Here is a 21805-nt window from a genome sequence, read left to right on the forward strand (position 1 = left end):
CACATATGCTTTTGCTCTCATATGCAAACAAACAACACAGTCTGCAGAACTGATTCGCTCAGGAATGAGCAATGGAGAAGAATTTTCCTCCACACGCGCACGCACACACACACACACACACACACACACATACGCATGCACTGGGCAGGCTAACCTCTTCTTCTTCTTGCTCTTCTTTTTTTTTTTTTTATCAATCTAAAATCCTGCGTTGAACGGATCGGATTGAGTTATTCAAGTTAGTGGCAGGGGCTTTTTTCCTCATTTTTACCAGCTCTGTGACACTGTGGGTGAGCACTCCCATATTTCTCTTTAATTAAGCCAGGGAAAACCTTGTAGTACAGCCAACTCAGCTCATGTAGCCACTTATGTTTTAATTTAATTACCTGTCCACTTTGATAATTATTCCCCCTGATTAACAGGGAGAGAAGGGTTCCTAAATGGGAATAGGAGATGGGTTAGAGGGCCAAACAGCATTTTTCCTCCTTTCCGTAAGAACAAGAATGAGGGTGTTGACTTAAGATGTCCAGGCCAGCTCTATTTTAATCTGGTTTCATACTTGGCCCGCCTCGGTCTGGCCTGGCTTGGCTATATTCAGGCCATGCAGCACAGAGAGTCTTATGAGTTTCCTATGCTCAACTTAGTCATGTGACGTTGTACAATCACAAGCCAAACTGAAAAACAACAACAAACAAATCATGATTCTGCAAACAGGCGGGGGTGATTGATATCTTTAGTCAAAATGCCAACAGTTACACAACCGCTGGCACAACGATGAGTCAGTCTCTGCTCTTGATTGTGCTTCTCGCAGATTTTCAGTCACAGGACCCAGGTTTTTTGCCTGTCAAGTAACCGCTAACACGCCTGCTTGGATCCACTTATAAACTGTCTATTAATTGTACTGTCAAATTTTCTTTCTTTTTTGTTTTTGGTTTTTTTTTTTTTTAGATCAAACTTGGAAGTGCACCTTCATGATAGCAGCCACTTAGACAAAGCATCAGTCATCACCATCCAGTTGCTCACATTAGCAACTGTCAGGTCCCTGGAGATTTATTGGACACGTATAACAAAGTGTTCCAGGCTAAAAATTTGTCAGGTTCACAAGAAATGTGAGGAAGTAAAAAATAAGTATAATAGTGCTCATATACTTTGACGCACATAAACACACACCCAAACATTTGTGCACGCATGCGCACACACACAGACACATTGACATAGACGCACATATTTTTCGTGGTATTGATCGTGCTAATGATTTGTGTTGTGATTTACTGCAGTCGTGGCCCATTGTTGGGTGGAGCTGTGATGGACTGCCATCATATTCCAATGGTAAAAGCTTCGATAGTGAAAAGGCAGGAGGGCAGAATCCCATTTAATGGCTAAGACAAAAATTATTCCAAGATCTTCTTCTGAGTTATGGCACTCTTTTTTTACCCCTCACTTTTTTTTTTGTTGCAGCGACAGGTATGATGTAATTTCCAAATTTCATCAGAGACAGTAATCTCAACACTGATTATGCTATCAATTAGTAAATTAATATGGCTGTGAGGAGAAGAAAAAAAGATGGTAATAACTCTGCAAAAGGAGTTGTCAAGCTTCCAAAATACATAAAGGACATGGTGAGTTAGGCAGACAGTAAAATTTATCCAATTTGCAAGGTAAGTGTGTAATGACAGTGAACTCAATTAAACTGATTTTAAGATTATATTTTATTTGTGGAAGACAACATTTCTCAGGGTGACAAAATCAATGTCATGCAGCATTTTCCAAAAATGAATGTCCATCTATAAAGTCTTTTATTTTGGCATAAAGGCTGTAAACTGATGTGCTGTGCATTTTTTAAATGATGTTTTTATTTACTAATCAGTCTGAAAGTATCATTTAAAAGTCTAGAGGAGAAAGTGTTGCTTAGTAGACTAGTTGCATTTCGGTGATGGCGCTTTGTTTCTGGCTGTTTCTGCGCTCAAACTCTGTGCAAGCTAACATCTGTTCCTCTCTGCCTCCACAATAGCACAACTCAGCTGGGATGCAAAGAGAGGTCAAAAGATCAGTGCCTTCCCCTTCCACACACACACACACAGAGGGAGAGAGGGGGGCATTGAGGGGGAAAGAGAGAGACAGAGAGACACAGACAGAGAGAGAGAGAGAGAGAGAGAGCGATACCTCTGGCAGGCTGCTGTTTTTCTATTGTGCGCCAGGGCTTTGCGAGGATAGGGCAGGGATGAAAACGCGCACCTGCTTTAGAGGCATTACGGTAGCGCAGCAAACTGTCCCCCTGCAACACACACACACACACACACACACACACACCACACACACACACCGACACACACTCCACTCCACACTCGTACGCACACACACGCACAGCCCCAGTGATTCAACCCTGATTACCAGCGAACGAGCGAGCAACAGACGGGATGCCAAGAAGTGCGGACCGGTGGAGAGGTTATACGCGCTGAAAGAGCCTCTTGAATAGATAGCGGGGGAAGCAGACGCAACGAAACAAGACGAGAAGCTGCGCGCTTTCTCCGCGGCAACTTGCGCACAGTGGCAGAGTTTTAGCGGCAGTATTGTTCCGACTTCACTCCAGAGGGGCCACTCCGAGGAGAGAGGACGCACACAAAAGGGAAAAGGAAAAGGACTAACGAGCACGCTTTGTCGTCCAAAGTAATGGTCGTGCGGTCTTAGATCATAGATTTCTCTGTCTCTTCCTCTCTCTCTCTCTCTGCTCTTCTCTCTGTTTCTTTCCATTATTATTTTTTATTATTTTTTATTTTTTATTTTTTTATTTTTTCGTCCCGTCGGTTTGTGTCCCCCCCCCTCTTTTGTCGCCGTGAGAAGAGAGTGGACGCGCCGGGGGTTTGAGGAGCAGAAGCGGGCTGTCCACATGGTCCAACCACTGGCGTGAAAGTTGACTTCTTCAGAAAACGAGAGAACAGGTTGATGCATTATCTTCACTTTTCCTTCCTCTCGCCCCCTCCTCTCCTCCTCACCCCTCTTTCATCTTCCTCACTCTGCGCTCCCATTGAAACTCTCTGCTCCTCACATCTGACTTTCTAAAACAACAACAACAACAACAACAAAAAAACATCCAACTTTTCATCGCACATTGTTTCGTCAAACTCCTCCAACTCAGCCTATAATGATATAATGGCGTGTTGTAGAGCATTGCAGAGCCGAGCAGCCACTTTCTTTTTCCTTTCCTTTCACACTCTCTTCTCTCCACGTTTCATTTCAACTTTCGCTCGTTTTTTTTTTCTTTCTTTTTTTGTTGTTGTTCTGTCTGAAGAGCTGAACGCGAAACTTATCAGCCACGTTTAAAGGAAAAAAAAAAAGTCTTCTTTGAAGTGTAGCTGTTTTCATCCTTCCCAGATTTTCAACACACCGAAAATCTACGGTGTGAGAAGTTTTTTTTTTTTTTTCTGGAGCTCCTGAATGCCTTTAAAGTCCGAATGTACTTTCTCTTAACCCGCAGTTCTCCACAAATGAATCGATAATTCATCAAAGCGTTGCAGCTCGGTGGAGGGACAGGGCCGGTGCTCCCAGAGTGTCATTGTCTCCGATCATGGCACTAACAAAGTTTGTCTCACAGGTTGGAAGTGTAACTAAGATGTCGGGAGTGAATCTGCGCGGAGGAAACTAACTTTACCGCCGCGTCCTGCTTGTTAAGGGATTTGATCATAAAAACCCGACTTAGGTTATGTGCTGATAATTTTACACAGCAGCCCGAGAAGCGCCTGAAAGCTTTGTCATCACCCCTCAGCCGTAACACAGTGCCCAGCATTTAGATCTGTCTATTTTCTGATTTGATTATTTTCTGGTGAATTTAGTTTGCTGACAATTAATTTTAATGACGCTGTAAATAATAAACCGACTTTGCAGTCATCGGTGAAAGAAGGAGAGTTGCTGTTTTAAGAAAGAACGGCATAAAAAAAGCTCTCATGTGGACAGATCAGTTTGTCAGGAGATGATTTTTTTTTTCTTTTTCAAACGCTTTGGACTTAGGAAATTTAAACCGCGGCGTGAGAGCTCAGTGTCTTCTCTTTTCCACAGAGTCCGGCCCGATGAAATAAAAAGCACTGATAGAAACAGATGGTTGTTTTGGATAAAATTGTTCCTGCACAGTCAAAAGTTTAAATTCTGAATATGAAACGGATCGGATCTGCAGGCTTGTTTTGTAGGAGCACTGTGACACTGGTTTTATAATTCTTGAATTTTGACTAATTTCATTAAAATATTCGTTGCTCGTTCACGTGAGGGTACAATTTTAAGATATATTTGCAGACATTTAGACTTAGATTAAATTTAGAAATTGAGGGGGTTGAAGTCTGTAGCAGAACCTCTGCATGACCCATGTTTTTCCCTTGGCTTTGCAGTCACGAGAGAAGGCCCACACCGCAGAAAAAACCTTCCTCCTGGACCTGAATATTTTTAATTGAACATTATCATAATGAGATTCCCGGTTTTAATTCGCCTTCTCGTCGCGTCGCCGTGTTTCATCAGTGATAGGTTTGAAACAAAAAGTTGCTGCTGTTCTTTTCTTTCCACCAAACTCCCATCATCAAATATCAAACAGCAGCCGGAACACCCCCGCACGTCAGATGGACTCAGGTCTCACATGATGGAAAGATGCGGACACGCACACACACACGCGCACACGCACACAAAAAGAGGGACTGATGAAATGACGATTAATTGCTGTTAGTTGTCTGTCAATGAGAGAAAAGCATACAGGGCCGTGTGGGTGCGCACCCTGACACGGGCATTATTGCCCCGTGATTGATGGGCGCCGGGGCATTTGGTATAATGAATTTTATTTACTGTGTCCTCTCTCTCCTGTTGTGCGTGTGTGCGTGTGTGTGTGTGTGTGTCTCTCATGACCACCACCACCACCACCAGTCCCCCCCACGCCAAACACCCCGACCCCCCCACCTGTCCTCTGTGCTGGCATTTCCGCGGCGCGATGACACACTTTTAATTGCACTTTAATAGAAGATCCAGCGGGAATGAAAAAGCTCTTCATCACGTTTTATGACCTTGTCAAATTTTCTGGTGTCAGACCGGAAAGCAGGTATTTTGTGGTGGCTCCCGGTGTAAAGTGCATGCAGATGTAGAGTTGAGTAAAAAAATAGATAAATAAATAAATAAAGAAGGAAGAAGAAAAAGTTTATTTCTACGAGATGAATTTCCCATTAAGATCGAGTCTTCATGAAAAAGCATGCTTGATTATCTAAATAATCAAAATTGGAATAGATTTTTAACACGTTCCATTTTAGGCTGAAACAATGGATTTCATAATTAAAACAGCAAATTTTAACAATGCTAAAATAATTACACAATTGCTATTTGTACTCTTTGGATGAATCTTTTCTTTATACTTGTTTATTATTCTAAATATGCAGATTTTTCCCTTTTAAGAATTTATAATTCTATCATTTGTGACACTGATTTTCCTTTTTTAAAAACGAGATTTTTAGTAATTGACATTGCATCTGTGAGACATTGAAGTCCCCACATCTGAGCTCTCCCAGTTTAAAGTGTTGTAAATGGGTATAAAATAAAATAAAATTATGAATTTGCATCTAAAATAAAACTGATTATCACCCCCTCTCCTAAAAGCGAAACTTGTTGACAGAACAGTGATAGATTTTTATTTCTACTTCTGTTCAAACACTGCAACATTTACCAACAGCATCAAATCATTGTTCAGTTATCACATCTGTATGCGGCTTTGCTGGTTGATGGCCTATAACTTCCGTCAGAGCCTTTTCATGAAAATCTAATAGCAGACAATGAAACAAAAGGAAAGGGTATTTTAAGAGGCAGAAGAAGTTATTTGGGGGGGAAAGCTTGTACATGTGCAGGAAGCCAGAGGTGTCATACGCAGATAAACTCTCTCTGCTCCCTCTTGGCTATTGTGTGTCCGCGTCTGTGTGTTTGTCTCAGCGTTGCCACCTTTTTTCATCTGACTTGGTTCAACACTTTTCCCTCTTCGCTTTTCTTTCTGCTCCCAACAGCTGTGTCTTTTCCATGTCGAGTTTTTTCTTTTACTGTTTGTAAGAGTCGCTGCTGATTTTTATCGGTTTCAGACTGTTCTCCAGCAGATGGTTGTTTCTTTTATGCTTACTGACACATTGCTTAAATGATGATTTTCAGCTTGGTCCCGTGTGTGTGACTGTGTGCCGGGGTGTGACTGGAGTCTTGTATGAGACCGTCTAGAGACAGGCAATAATGGCTATGGATCTCATGTGCTTTAAAACCCCTTCAGCGTGATTAAAAGCCACCAACATGATTGTGTTAGTCCATACACTCACTCAGAGAGTCCTTACCTCCAGTATGAGCACATGTGAACATATGTGTGGAAGAGCGTATATATCTGAGTGCAGGAATGTGTGTGTATGAGAGTGCTTTTTTCTCAATTCACCTGTCCTGCTTGAGTGAAAATGGACAGTATTTGAAGTTTTAAATGTCCTGTGCGTCGGTAGCTTTCATGGCTCGCCTGTCCGTCTCTCCATCTCTCACTCTCTCTTCATTAAAGCCCTCCTGCTATCCCAAACCCACAAATCTGAGTGGGCTTCTGGCTCCAAAGTGATGTTGAAGAGCACCCATATACGACACTGCTATACATGTATGGTTTGACCCGAGATGGATACTCGCAGGTTTACTTCTATTGCAGCACTTAGTGCGTTACCTGCTTTAAAGCTGAAATGGTTAAATTTTCAATATCCTTTAGATGGGGTTTGAGAAAAACCAAAAAGGAAAAAAAAATCTTTCTGTGCCGGGAATGAAAGCATGTTTTAAATGGATTCATTTCAAGTGTTGGTCCTGAAGCTGCCGTTATTGCAGGGTGTGCACGATTGAACTGAACATGTGTATTGGCCTTTTAAATGTGGAAACATAATGGAAGAAGATATTCTCCAGGCTGTAACAGCCGTCTAATTATTTGTTGAAATGTAACATTATTTAGTGTGCCATAGTTTTTTAGAAAATAAAATAATTCCTTTTCAGTTAATCCCAGTGATTGACAGAAGCGGAAAAAGAATATCTATACATCACCATATGTAGCCACTAAATTCAATTACAATAGCAACAATGGCAGCTTACCTCTTGAAAATATTGCCAAGGATTAATAGGTAAAATGTAGGTGTTATTATACATTGTCAGCCAGCAAGTGGGGCAATGTTCTCGTTGTGTACTGAAATGATTGACTGTGCAGTGAAACTGCCGCCACATTGCTTTAGACTCGGGCCTGATTATACATGTGGTTCTAATTGAACCGGTTATTTAGGCGAAGTTGAGGGCTGAATACTTGTGCGACTGTGTGTGTGTCTGTCCGTCTGCGTGTGCATAAAATAAATCCCACACATTTTTCAAAGATGAGATGTGCTTTTATGATGGGTCAGAAGGCGGTGTCGCACAGAAAGAAGTTGCAGGACAGCAGGAGCATGAAAGCATGAGAGGTGGCTTGAGCGGTTGTGAGGAAGCTGGCCACCTGTGAGAGGGAGAGCAGTTGTCTTTTCTTACCCTTTCCTTTGCCTTTTGTCTCCACTGGATGAGCTGTCATTGCGTATGTGGCGAGAGCAGGCCGTTCTTGCAGCACCATCTCACTCCTCTAAAATTCCCCACTTTTCTCACTCTGATTGATAAGCTAATCATTTTGCTTGACACAGTGGTTTAGCCAGTGGTCATTAACATGTCTGTGCGTTTCAGATGAGTTTTTCTATGTGTGAGAGGGCTGCCTGGCAGGCAGGTCGGCTCAGAGACGTTTTTCCAGCTTCATAGAACACCGACCCATTAACAGCTGATGGATGTGGGAAGGAGTGACCCAACAGCTCAGAGCGGAAGAGACTGTTTCCTATGGGCAGGGGGGGAAAAGGAAGCGAGAGCAAGAGAGATAGAACATATGAGTGAAAGACTGAATGGAGGGAGGGAAACGACAATGCAATGGTTTTAGGCGTGGGTCATTATAGCTGAGGAAGCATTAGATCAGCCTCTCCAGAGTGCGCTTGGCACCTGAGGCCATGGCTGAAGCAGAGAGCTGGAGCTGGGAGGAGAGGGCTGTGGTTGTGGAGTCTCTGGGATGAGAGCAGATCATGAAATAAGACAGTTTGAGCCATCCAGTTTGGTTTCAGAGACAGTCACAGCGGATCATGAGGTCAGTTGCACAGCCAGGTAGGGCACGTGAGGCGGCCAATGGAAGCAGAAAAACAGCGGAGCGGCGTTGTGTGTAGAAACAGTGAGGACGCCTGTTGTGTTCAAGCAGAGCTTCTTCATGAAAAAGCTCTCATCGGTCATTGTGTCCCCTGCTAACTCTGCATCGCTTCTGACAGCTGTGTTTGTGTTATGGATTTTCCTTCATTCTGTCCCGTCTCCCTTTCCTTTTCCCCTGCTTCCCTTTCTCAGTAGTCGGCTCCCCTCCTCTCCATCGCCTCCACCCTATGACCTTTTGTAAGCACTTCATCAGAGAGTCGTTGGTGTTTTCTAAAGTGCTGCGACAAACTGACAGAGCAGCCGTCAATCGAGCAGGGAACCGAGGGAACAGATCAGTGGAAAGCTTCGCTCAGAACAACAATGTGACTAAAGTTTGTGCAGCACTGCTTTAATGTGTATTGAAAGGATGGCTGTGAAGGGTAGGTGACAGCTGTGGGGCGCAGCACTCAGAATATTATGTATACACACAAAGGCAGACGCACAAGCACATGCATTTCATAAACCATCTGACTGTAGAGCAGCGTCACACAGCCCTTGAGCACTCGTCTGTCCGTAGTGCTGTGACGGTAAAATCTGCCGAGCGGACGGACGCTCTGATAAAATGCTGAGATTCACTGAAGAGAAGGAGCACACGCAGGCATTCACTTCCAGGTCCATAAACTCAACTGCAACCAGACTGAAATCACTTTTACATCTTACACTCCTCTGAGATCCTGACGTAAACGGAGACCAATCATAATACCTCAGATTTGTTTGCTGATTTACTTTTTAGTTGATTTCTAATTTGTCTTTTTGACAAGCATTTTAGAGCATTTTAGTTTTTGATTTGCATCAGAATTTGAATTGCTTGAACCAGCATTTCCTCATCTCCGCTTCCTTTCCATCCCGAACCTCGGAGGTAATAACCATTTAAATGCATCTCATTATGGTGTCTAATCCGTAAAGTATCGGGGTGTTGGCTAACGCAGGCGAAAGTGAGGCTGGGGTGCTGGCGTGCACAGCTCTTTTATGGTATTAGTATTTGTGGTATTAGTTCCGGGGGACATGGGATGCCTACTTAAGCTATTAGCGTTTGAGGCGCTCTGGGATGATCCATCCCCTGACAGGACGAGCTGTTAACCAGTGTTAAACAAAATCACAATAGGCTGCCTGGGTTGACAGATTGACAGAGCTCACTCGGACCGCCTTCTTTTCTCCGCCACTGAACGGAACCTCAGAAAGATTTCTTGAGAGCTTGGAAATGTACTTTTGCGAAACTTCTTAAGGAAATGTTCAGGCATAATTTTTAGAGTGTGTATTTTCAGACGTGTTTTCTGCACCCCTTCCTCAGCTTCAGTCCTCCCCCTCCTCTCCTTTTCCATGTCTCCTTTCTTCTGCTGTGGCTCTCAAGGTGAAGAGACTGTACAGGCTTTGCCCAGTGGGGTGCAGACTCTATGGCTTCTATAGTGCCCTTTCAGAGAGGGGAGGGAGGCGGGGAGGAAAGTGACTTCGGGAGTCTTGGAGATCGCTAGCTGACATGAAGGATGCTGTTCCGCTCTGTGTGTGTGTATGCTTATTGAGAGAGTGAGTGTGTGCATGTGCAACTACAATTAACTGTCAATCAATGGTGACCCTCCACCTCTCTTCTCCTCGGACGGAATTCCTCAGGTTTTAGGTTTTGTTTTTCAGATGGCTGTCGGAGGAGAAGAAAAGCAAACAAGTGATCACTTTCCAACTTGTGTCCATTTTTTTTTTTTGACATTTTACTGCTCAGGAAAAGACATAATTTTTATTGAGTGTTTCATCTACCTCTGAGAAAGATTTTTTTTTTTAATCTGTGTTTGTGCTAGTTCATCAGCGACTGTTTTTTTTTTTTTTTTTTTTTCGTATTCTCTGTTGCTGCTTGCTGGGCATTGAAACTCTGTGAATGTGTATGTGCATACACATGCACGCTCGTGTGCGGTGGGCATTGTTGACCGAGAGACATCTGCCACTAGATTATTCCCAGCTGTTATCTGAATAATTGTGTAATCCCCCGCCCCCCACATCCACCCCTCACCCCTCCCTCTTTTGCTCCCTCCTTCCTTCCCTCACTCCCTCCTCCTTCTCCTTTGCTGCCCTCTTTGCCCCCACATCTCCTCTTCCACAGACTGATGAGACGGAGAGTGATGAGTCTCTTTTCTGGTTGGCACTTTGGGTTTTTTCAGGAGTGTTTATGCGTGTGTGTGTGTGCGTTTGTGTGAGTGTGTATATCTTTGCGGCCTCTGGTCACCGGTCGCTGTCTGACATTTGTAGAAGGATTTGAGCCCCCACTCGTGCCCCCATGTACACACACCCTCCTCCCTCCCCTTCCTCTCCCTCTCCCTCCTCCGTAGCTCTCGGGGAAATAAAAGTAGCCTAATCCTGCCAGATCAAGATTGCTGTCCACCACAGCTTTACCAGCCTGTGAATTAGAGCCAGCTCTCATGTTCCTGAGGAGAGAGGAGGCAGTGTGTGCATGTGTGTGTTTACACTGTGGGCCGTTGGCCTTAAAGGAGTGTCAGCTGTTCGCCGGCAGGATGCTGGTTAGAGGGTGAGAAGAAATGAGTGCCGAGTGCTGTAAAACAAAACAAAACAAAAAAAAAAGCTGGAAAGAAGGAAATAGATTTACTTTTGAGGAGAGGTGTGCAATGTTTGATTCTAGCAGTTTTTAAATTCTTGGCTCACCATTTAATTATTCTAACTGGCTGCATATGATTCTGCTCTAATGTATACTGTTATCAGATTTAATGTTAATTAAAGTTTTAGAATTATTTTTTTTTTTTGTATAGTATTTCTTTTTCAAGTTCAATACATCAATTCAAGTTTTAAAATGAAGAAATGGACTACATTTTCTTTTAACAAATAATTAAATGATTTTTCTGGATTAAAAGAGAAAAACACAATTCAAATATACTGCTGTCACATTCTGGCTGCTCTGCTATATCTACAAAGGAACAACACAATGTTTAAAGACAGACTTTTTGTATTCTCCTCCCTCCAAAGACAGCTTTGGTCGACTTATAATGAGACATATGCGAACTAAAAAAAGAATATCATATCAGGCCCCTTTTCATTTAGCTAGCTATTGTATTTTTGTACCACAACTCCACGTATCAGTTGTCAAATAAATATATCAGGAACGATGTTTGTGTGTCATTCATGAGGCGACACTCACACACTCCCAGCATGCATGCCTACAGTTGCCAGGGTTGCCTTCATTTCTGGTCCGTGGTTGGTCGGAAAGTGTTCTTTTCCCTGTCGGAGCTCCAATAGTCACTCACTGTGAAGGACTCAGCACTTGCTGTCTTTTTTTTCTCTCTCTCTCTCCTCTTCATCTCGTATTCTGTTGCACTTTTTCCTATCCATCTACTCTTTCTCTCAGTCTATTCTCTCCCTCTCTCCTCCTCTCTCTGTAATGCCTGTTGTCACTAATTATCACGGCTCTGTGTTCCCTCGGCCACTTCATTGCATCGAAGCTGTCATTACAGTTTACCTCCAACATTTGCTCCCTCCTCTCAGGCCCCATTTCAATAGGAATCATTTTTAATAAATGACTGAAACGCCAAGACTCAGTGCAAGATCAATCAACAGTCCCTCAGAGGCTGTTTATTTATTTCCTTATTTTTAGTGTGTGATAAAATGACAAGAAAGTGTTGTGTTTAACATGAAATTGAAAACATAATAGAAAACCTCAAGGAGATTTTTTTTAAAACAGCTTTCATTATGTAACAAATTTTGCTTTGAATGCAAAGACGTCTCACGAAAGATAGGCAGATGTTGATCATTGCAGCACATCAACACATATTCCTGATAATTATTAGTTGTATGCATTGGATTTTGTGCCTTTGCTCTTTCAGAGAATAATGTGCAGTGTAAGAAAATGTGTTGAATTATGCTGATAAATTTAGCTTTATTCATTTTGTGATTATAATGAAACTGAATGCGCTGTGTTGTCTAAGTACTTGTCCCTGGACAAAAAAATTGTGCTATGCTGTAAAAAAAAAAAAAAAAACAAGAAAAAAAAAAGAGGAGATTTTATCCACCATTATTTGACAAAAACAGCACGACAACAAACATTATACAAGTACTTTGTTATTTTCCTCATAATTTCCAGCATCAGACTTGTCTTTTATATATATATATAATCAGTAAAAATTTGAGAAAACAGTGATGCTTTTCTTGAAAGAATGAGGTCTTTTACTAGCAGGTCCGAATGCGGCCATTGGCTCGTTGGATTAACAGACGTCACATTGCTGATTTGCCCAGTGAAGGTCAGTGCTGCCATATGCAACCTGTAGACCTAATCGCCAACTTCTGCCGCTGCAGGTTTCCATTGTCTAAAGGTCAGCCAGGAACAGTGTGCATTAGCCTCAGAAAATAGTTGGCGTAAACGAGGGAGGGGACTGAGGGAGGAACGAAGGACTAAAGTACAAAAAAGACGATAGGAGGGAGAGTGAGTGGCAATGAAACCCTGCAATGCTCCATGGTGTCAGGCAGGCGTATGGCTTCTGGGGGCTTTGTGAAAAGTTTGCCTGCGAAACTTTGCTGAAGGCTGGTTTTGGTGGAGTGGCTCCCCCGGGGGATGGCTGAGTGAGTTTGGGTGGGTGGGGGGGCAGGCAAGCAAGGAAAAGGAGGAGGAGAGGGGGAGCAGAGTACAGAGCATGCCGTCACAGTCGTCCGTTGTTGCAGGTCACAGGCCCTTAGTCGCTGATCTAAGAAACACAACTCCTGGCTCATGCCCCCTTCTTATTCCTCCCCCTCTCCTCTCTTTTCTTCCATCCTTCTGCTTCCATCTTTGCCTCTCTCTTAGCTTTTGACAGCTCTGCGCTATGGTTTGAGAGCTGGTTATTAACATACAGTTTGCATTCGTGCCAGTGGAACGCTGGCTGGGCCTATTTGCTGGTAATGAAGATGGGGCGCTGCGCCGTATAGTAACTTGGTTGACCTTCAGTGGTGGGGTCAAGTTCATCCTGAGGAGGTGTAATTCTCTTCCCCCTCATCCCAAACACATAACTGCGCCCTGAGGGAGGTCTGTTGCGGGTGGGGGGGGGGGAGGTTGGACCTCTTCATCCCAAATGTGAATCTCTCATCCCCTTCTCTGCTCTCTCCCTCATCCCCTTTCTTCCCACAGGGTTAATTGAAGGGGAAATTGATAGTTCTGTGCGGTAATTGTGGCTTTGAGAATTCTGTGTCCCATGGAGAAAGATGAGGGCAGCTGAACCAAAGACGGAGTGAGGTGTTATACAAGGGAGAGAGAAAGAGAGGGAAAAGGGAAAAGAAATATGGGAAGAGGCAGATGGAAAAGCGAAGAGGCGCCTGCACACCACCACCGCCGCACCCCATTGGGTTGGGGTTTGATTGGTTGATGAAGTAGTGTGTTGATTGGCTGTTGACAAGCTGAGATTTCTGCATAACTCGACTAGCCGAGCCCTAATAATTATTCATTATCCAATCAGAGAGACTCACCATACTGCTGCGCATCTTCAATGATTCTCCTTTTAATTCTTCTTTTGAACCCCCTCCCTCCCTCTCCAATCCTTCCACACCTCCCCTGAGGAGCCGGGGATGGACAGATGAGTGGAGAGCGCTGTATCTGGTCGGTTCTGCTCTGCTGCTTGCTGAAGTAGAGAGAGACAAACTTATATTCCACTGACGCCAGTGCTGAATGGACTCTCTTCCTCCGTCTCTCCTTCAAGAGGGGCTTTTCTTTCCCAGGGGTAGAGCTTTATAATTAGTCTTCCTCCAGAAATAGAAAACTAGTTTTCTGAGATGAAGTCACCCTCTGATGTGTAGTTTTTAAAGCTGTAAATTTGAATTGATATGGAGTAAGTGAAATCTTTTAAATGTGCATTAGGAGATTTCTCTTTTGTAGATACCTGTCAAACACTGCTTTCACGAACAATAATTTATATGTATAAATTAACAAAATGACCATTTAATCATTTCAAGCATTTGGTGACTGAGGGAGGGAGTCAGACCGATATTTTGTTCCTACAGTAACAGCAGGTCTTGTTTTGGCTCTTTACTTAGTTGTTTAGTCTCAGCTCAGGCCGCCCCAAGGCTGTCACCCAGGCAACGTTGTCTGTGTGTGTGTGTGTATCATAAAATCTTTTTCATTACAAAAATGACAAAAATTGTACAAAAAATAATCTGTGTATTCATTTCTCCTTTTGACTTTATCTCTGCCATTGGCTCCAATTTTTTTATGCCTTGTTTTTCCCACCTCTTGTTTCCACTGCCGCGTCCCTCCCTGCACACATGAACCCCAACCCCCCCCTTCCCCACGCTGCTCCCCTTTTCTCTTTCCCGCTTCCCCTCCCCTCTCTTTTCGTTTTCTCTGTCCGTTAATGAGAATGTGTTAACGAGAAAGAAAGATCTATTGGGTATAGCGCAATTTATCAGAAAGGCAGAGGTTTGGAAGGGAAAAAAAGTCGACGGGCCCTTCAAAGAAGTCCTATTCTTGTGGCTGTGAATGTTTGATGAGACAGTGAAAAGTTCCCCCTCTAACGTCATGGTGTCTGAACAGAAGAGAACAGAACCGTTCTAATCGTGCCGCACAGAAAAAATGACTTCCAACCCGATTTAATTAACTGATAAGAAACGGCTTCAAATTAATTTTTCAAGGATGTTAGATTTTGATTAAGAAACTCCTAAAAGAAATAGACGAATAATCAATTTTTTAATCAACTTACTCAAATGGTAACTGGTTAATATGATAATTCTAGCAATTAGGGCAAATATTGTTGAGCAGCAGTTTCTATGCATCCTCTTAAAGGAATTATAATATCTTTACATCTAATTATCATGGTTATTTAATTTTTTTGTATGGCTACCTCTCAATTTTACCATTCATTTTTTCATCTGCCGTTATAGGGATAATGAAAAGAGAAGTTGGAAAGTGTAATAAGATGAAACTTTTATAAGGGCCAACCTGAATGGGGCTTTTCACCACCCTGATTGGATAGATATTTAGGAGAAGCGAAGGGAGAGTTGTTCAAAATTATATTATTTCTGCTGGTTTTACATGCAAAGCTGAGATGGATCTTTAGATGTATGATTATTTTATTTCGTCAGCAGATTAAAGTAACTAATAGCTCCTGGCTCCTCTTCTATGTCTCTCCTCTTGTATTCATGAGCAGGTAGGCCCAGCCATGAATATGCTCAACATTTCTAATCCACAAAGTTTCAAATAATCTATTCAGCTGGAAAAGAGAAAGGACAGATTCAGCTTTGATTGAAGCAAAGTTGGGCTATTCACCTACTAGTGGCCGTAAAATGTGTACCTATGTACATATGTGAGTGTGTGTGTGTGTGTGTGTGTGTGTGTGTGTGTGTTTCCCTAATTGGACAGGTATTGTAGCAGAGGTGAAGAGGGGCCAGTTGAAGAGAGGAGGGGGTGCAGAGAAAGAGCTGGCAGGGGGTCCGAGGCTTTAGGAGAGCAGCAAAGACACAGAGTTCTTTACTTCAAAGAAGGCTTAAAGCATGGACAAATGCTAACCCCTCTCTCACACACACACACACACACACACACACACACACACACACACACACACACACTCACTCACTCCACATTCATATACAGTGGCTCTTTTAGCTCTCATGAGATGAATATCCATCCTCTCTGGCACCCCTCTCTCAGCTGTATCCCTCGCACCCCGTACACTGAACATCAGTGGAGCCGTGCGTTCAGAGGGAAATATAGACAAAGCATTTGGAGAGATGGAAAGGCTCCTCTAATTATACGCTGCTCTTATGATGCATGGTGTTTCTGTCTGGCTGCTCACGTTCACACACGCATATAACGCGTACACATTTGCACACGGATGCTGATCAGCTGAATAGGTATTCCTGGCACAGACCCCTGTATTGAGCGTACATATTCAATTAGCAAAACTCATTAGCAAAACTTGGCATTTGTTGTTGTTTTTTTCCCTCCTTGCTCAGAATTAATGGTTTTGATATGCTAATTAGCGGGTAATTTAATTTCAAAAGGCCTCAATTAACAGCAGCGTTGTGGACACGAGGAAGTTAAGCAGCGTAATCTAATTTGCATTAGTAACGAGCAGGGAGTAATTAGTCTCTAATTAGCCACTTCAGACAGCACTTGTGTTTACTTTCCTAATGAAGTGGAGGGGTTTTTTTTCCCAGCGAAGCCTGTGTATGTGCATGTGTGTTCATATGAGTGTGTATATGAGAAAGTGCACATTTAAATGTTTGTGTGTGTGAGTCTCTGGTTTTGGGGGTGGGGGTGGGTGCGGAGGGTTTGGATGGCACCAGAGGCAAAGTGGCATATAGCTTACAGTTTGGCTCCAGTTACCCCCCGTCCCCCCCCCCGTCCCCCCCACCCTTCTCATCCCACCCCCACAACCACTACCACTTTCATGTGCACGAATATGCACACTCACACACAAACAAACACACGTAAGCATGCGTGGAGGTTAGACCCTGGTGTCTTATGTGATTGGACACTCACACTCGGTAGCTTTCAATCCATTGAAATATCTCCATGCGCTCACTTACACACACCACAAGGGGTTGATTGTGTGTGTTTTATGGGTTTTTATCTTCATAGCGTTTCCTCTAGTATTAATTTTTTGTGTTGCAATAACATGCAATATTTTTCATGTTTCCTTTTTAGGATACCTAAGCACTTGTTTTCATTTTCTGCTGTAGTCCTCCTATATATATATATATATATGTATATATATATATATATATATATATATATATATATATATATATATATATATATATATATATATATATATATATATATATATATATATTGTGGAGTGTGCAAACTGTTTGTGTGCAAGTGATGTGATGACATTACAAACCATGGTTGCCTGTTGGCCAGCTTAATGCAGGGTTTATTCCTGGGAGACAGTTGCCTGTGTTGACAATGTAGCAGAACAGAGAGGGAAGACAGACAGCGAGAGAGATGTATAGATGGATGAACAGACAGCTTTACGGCATGGTGTCTTTCATTACTTTCATCGCTGTCTTCTAAATGAGCTAGGAGTATATATTCTAAGGAAATGTGTTGGAAAATAGAGGACAAAATTAAATGTAACTTTTTTCAGGGTTAGTGCTTCCACAACAGTGTGAACTTTTCCATTCATAGCCATGTTAAAAACAAGTTGAAAACAACAGGCTTCCTCCTGGGCTTTTTTTGTGGAGGGGTTGCAGGGGGAGCAGCTTAGCAGCGTTTTCGGGGAGGGGGGACAAGCAGCTGCCCTATTAGCCCAAATCTGTTGTTCAGAGGAGGTGGAAGGAGGGTGGAGCAACACCCCTGAATTTCCACAAAGGGAAACACACACTTTTATGCACTTTGTTTGCAAAGAAGGCTACGTTCTGAGATTATGCCACAAACTGATGTACGTTGAACAGTCAGCACCTCTTTGGGTGTAGGTCATGTCTTGTTTTTACCCATAATTCATTGCACAGGACAGAAGAGGCCGCGGGGACCTCTTTAACTGACAACCATTCTGATGGGAAGGCGTTTTTTTTTTTTTTTCTTTTTTCTTTTCGAAAGGCGTTTCCCCAGTGTTCCATGGGAATAATAAGAAAGGTCAGAAAGCTCTGTGACTTCCTGCTGCAGAGAGTGGGGTCAGAACGGCAGTTGGCAGAACTAGTCAGCACTCAGCAGACACGGTTTGGAACACACACACAGAACGGATAGCAACCCATACTTGTGTGATTTACACTCACCATGAGCAGAAGCTGGAAAGAATTCAATAAATACAATGAATGAAGGCGCTACAATGATTATGAGCCTGATTCTAACACTGACCTCAACCCAAAGGCCCATACACACAGATTTATAGGCACAAACACTCATAGTTATGCACATATACTGACAAACACTCACATATACACATCCATAAATAGGCAACTGATTTACAAATGAGCTGACCTGTGTGTTGGCCTTGCTCTCAGATACGCTCACACCCCCGCCAGGATGCATAAATCACAATGGCCATGCATATGCATGAGCATCTGAGGAGGAAGGATAAGTGTGTGTGTGTGTGTGTGTGTGTGTGTGTGTGCTTGTGTTAGCACCAGCCAGCAGCAGTATTTGTATCGATCATTGAGGCTTAGTTAAGTGCCTTTTATTTCATTGAGTTAAAGTTAAGGACCGTGGACGGGCCTCTCTCTGGCGTGTGTTGCTCTTGAATGAAGAAAAAGGAAGCAAGAAAGAAAAAAGAAGAGAAAGAACTCTTAACTGTTCTTTTTTCTTCTTTTTAGTGGCATCCAGGGATAGCACATCATATTAATGGAACTGAGATGACGTTTCACGTCTCCTCTCTCTGGAAGAAGTGGTTTTGGTGTTGGACCTTTGCCTGATGTGTGTGTGTATGATGTGAGCTGCTTTAACCTCCTCTTGTTTTATGGACTTTACATGGCTCTAGATCTCGCTGCTGCTAGATTAATTTACACACCACTCACACATAGTTGCCAAATCTCCCTGTCTCTCTCTCGCTCTTCCTCCTTCTCTCAGTCTCTCTGAAGACAGAGCAGAAATTGCCTGGTGAGGTAAATAAATTACTTCCATCGATTGCTGTAGTTGTAGAATGACTTTATCACAGTTTGACTTGTCCAGATACAGATCAGCATGTGACAGCGTGTGTTTTTTATAATGTGCCACTGTGTCTGTGCATGTGAGATGTAGTTTACATAAGCTTTTGTGTGAGGGTGTGCGTTGGCTGTAAAATCGCTGCAAAATCTACCTGATGGGTATCTCAGCATATTAAAAGTTACTGCTAGAGCTCCAGTATTGCTGACAAGCTCTGTCTGATGAAACAGACCACCATGTGCATATTGAAGAGCAGATGAATAATTATAGTGGGATCTTACGGCGCACCTTGTGGCAAGATAGGTTGTTGGCTGAGTGAGTTTATCTTTGTCTTATTATCCATTAGCACTGGCCACTGATAGGAACTGGAGATAGATGCCATCTTAATAAACCTTGCACTGATACCTGCCTCTGAGTGTACAGGGTCTGTCTCCATATTGGTTTTATATGTGCCACCATTAGCAACATGTGTGAAAACTTGAGGCGCACCTTAACACCCAAAGCTCCAGATGTCACTCCATGGAAAGGGGTTAGAAGTTCCCCAGAAAGCATCCAGAAAGTGCAGAGATTTTCTCTGTGTGTTGCAGTGTGTGTGTGTGTGTGTGTGTGTAACAGCACAGGCCACATGCTGTTTTAATAGACGCTGTGCTGACGTTGCTGCAGAGGCCAAGAAGCCACCGTTAAAAAAGAAAGGATTTGGAAAAAGAGCAAGAAAAGGCCTCATCTGTTTGCATTAAACAGTGGAAGAACTGACCAGTCAGGGAGCAAATGAGCGGCAGACGGCTAAAAGATATCTGCTTCCACTGACTGTGTCCCTCGAGTCAGCTTTCCCTTCCTCATTTTCTTCATTTTCCTTAGCCTAGATTTCTCAGTATGGCCCTCCTTTTATTTTACATCTTCAATTTCATCTCAGTTATTTAACATTTTTCCCTGATCGAGAATAAAGTCTTTGTGACTAAGTGTACCTATTAATAATCTACACTTTTCTGTCACAGGAAATCTAGCTCTGTACTTTTGTCTCTTGAAATATCAAGAGCATGTCACAAGTCCAAAAGAAGTCACACGAATGTAGCGGAAACGATGAGGAACAAAAATTGTGAGCTTACAAGCAGACAGATAATTTTCCCAAATTACTTTGGTATTCCTCATTATTCTTATTCCTTATTCTGACCGGTCTGTCTGTCATCTACACTATCAGGTTCTCTTCCGCATCAGATGCTCCTGATTTGAGAATTAATTAGGCAGAGCAGTGGCGTCAGGGTTGGGATTTTGGGTTTATTCGTTAGCTATTTTAGTAGCTAATTACTGAGGGGGAGAGTGTTAATTGGAATTCTCTTAGATAATGTGAACTCCTCTTCCCCTTTTCTCACTCACTACAGTTTAATAGAAAACCACAGCACTTAATAGACTCTCCCTCTCTGTCTCCCCATATTTTTTTTTATACAGGTTTAGTTTAGTTTTTTATTTTTCACATTCATGTTTCTGATAGTGGTTCAGCTGATGCCTGTGGAGGAGAAGCAGTGCTTGTGGTCAGGTTGGCACTGTGCATGTGTGGAGGATACACAGGGGTGTGAGGGGTGTGCCCTGAGATGTAGTGACATATTGTAAGCCTCTCAGGCTTCAGAAGGATATTGACTCCTTTTTTTCTCACTGAGTACAGCCTTGTTACCTTTCACAGGGCACAAAGTGACAGCAACACAGAGCTCAGCGACATAACACACAAGGAGAAATGAACCAAGGATGGGAAGATAGACTGTATACGAAAAAAGGAGTTCACAAAAAGCTCCTCACATATGCATGATTAACGTGCATTTCAATTCTTTGAAAAATAAGCAGTGAAAAACATAATTTTGATAAAATCGGTCTTATGGACTTTTTAGGGGCTTAATTATTATCATTTACTTATTTTATGATAACTTTTGTTGTGCTGATAATGAACAAAAGTGGCCTAACCTGCATTTTGACTTTGCACTTTCTCCATATCCTGAGGCTCTAGAATGCAAATTCAGTGGTGCACAAGTAGAGGGATAAAAACACAAAAAAGTGGTTTTAATTTTAAAGAATGTTTGAAATGAAACAATAGTTGCATTTGAATGTTGTTATAATTGGAGCGAATGGCTGACTAGATAAAGAGACTTCTGTTGCTGGCAAAGAAGCGCACACTTGGGGGTCTTTTCATATCTGCGCTCTGTTTAAAAATTAAACTTCAAACCAGCATAAAGCAGAGAGGGAACCAAATTAATATACAGTGAGGGAAGACTAATCAGAGATCTGTGGTTTCATTGTAATTCCTCCGTTCTCCTAAACTGTGAAAAAAACATTATTTAACATCTTTACTTCCGCTCTAGCCACTCAGGAAGGCTAAGCGCACACACAGAGGAGCGTACAGTATTTTAATATCACTGCTTGTATATACTAATCCTCACACCACTTGAAATATAATTCCTTCCCTTATTTTAAATCACGGATATGAAATTACATTAAGGCAAGAGTGTGTGGGCATGAAAGTAGGGATGTTAAATGGACATATGAATGCAGGGGTGAATCCTAACCTATTAAGTACTTTCCTTATTATTTCTGAAAGTGGAGCGTGATAATTAGTTTGGTAGAAATCCTATAGCGGGGTGGAGGTATGGGTCTCAATAGTTGAGCCAAATTAATTTCTTCCGTCACCTTGAGCATACGTTCCTCTTAATAGGTTTAATTTATTTCACGGTCATTATCTTTTTTTTTTTTTTGGTTAACTACTTGACTGTGATGTACATATTCACAGCAAAATCCACTTCAACCCTCTTCACATGTGAATGTTATATTCGTACCTAAATATGATATAGCTCCACAGCGTCATTACTACTTGGCTCCTGAGTCTGTGTGATCTTAGAGATGGCAGTGTGCCGTTTTCCCAGGGGTCCCTGCTGCCGCAGCCCAGTTGTCATGTGATCCATGTGTCTGGCTAAGAGCTCCGCTTTTCTCAGGAGTCTCTCCAAGTCCTTTTAGTCCTAAAAGTTAACAATCATTCCT

The 21805-nt window shown here is 42.6% G+C and overlaps 1 protein-coding gene across 2 annotated transcripts in view; it reads left to right on the plus strand.

Annotated features, from left to right (window-relative positions):
- Positions 1-21805, plus strand: part of foxp4 (forkhead box P4) — a 103317-nt gene that overhangs the window by 14099 nt on the left and 67413 nt on the right. The window contains exon 1 of one of the 2 annotated variants that reach the window (XM_029501385.1): positions 2324-2936. The exons of the other annotated variant lie outside the window; for it this stretch is intronic. The gene's annotated coding sequence lies outside the window, so the exon portion shown is untranslated. Of the gene's footprint in view, positions 1-2323; positions 2937-21805 lie in introns of those variants that run through there. 2 annotated transcript variants of the gene reach the window in all.

Source organism: Echeneis naucrates, chromosome 5 (genome assembly GCF_900963305.1).
Source record: "Echeneis naucrates chromosome 5, fEcheNa1.1, whole genome shotgun sequence".
NCBI lineage: Eukaryota > Metazoa > Chordata > Actinopteri > Carangiformes > Echeneidae > Echeneis > Echeneis naucrates.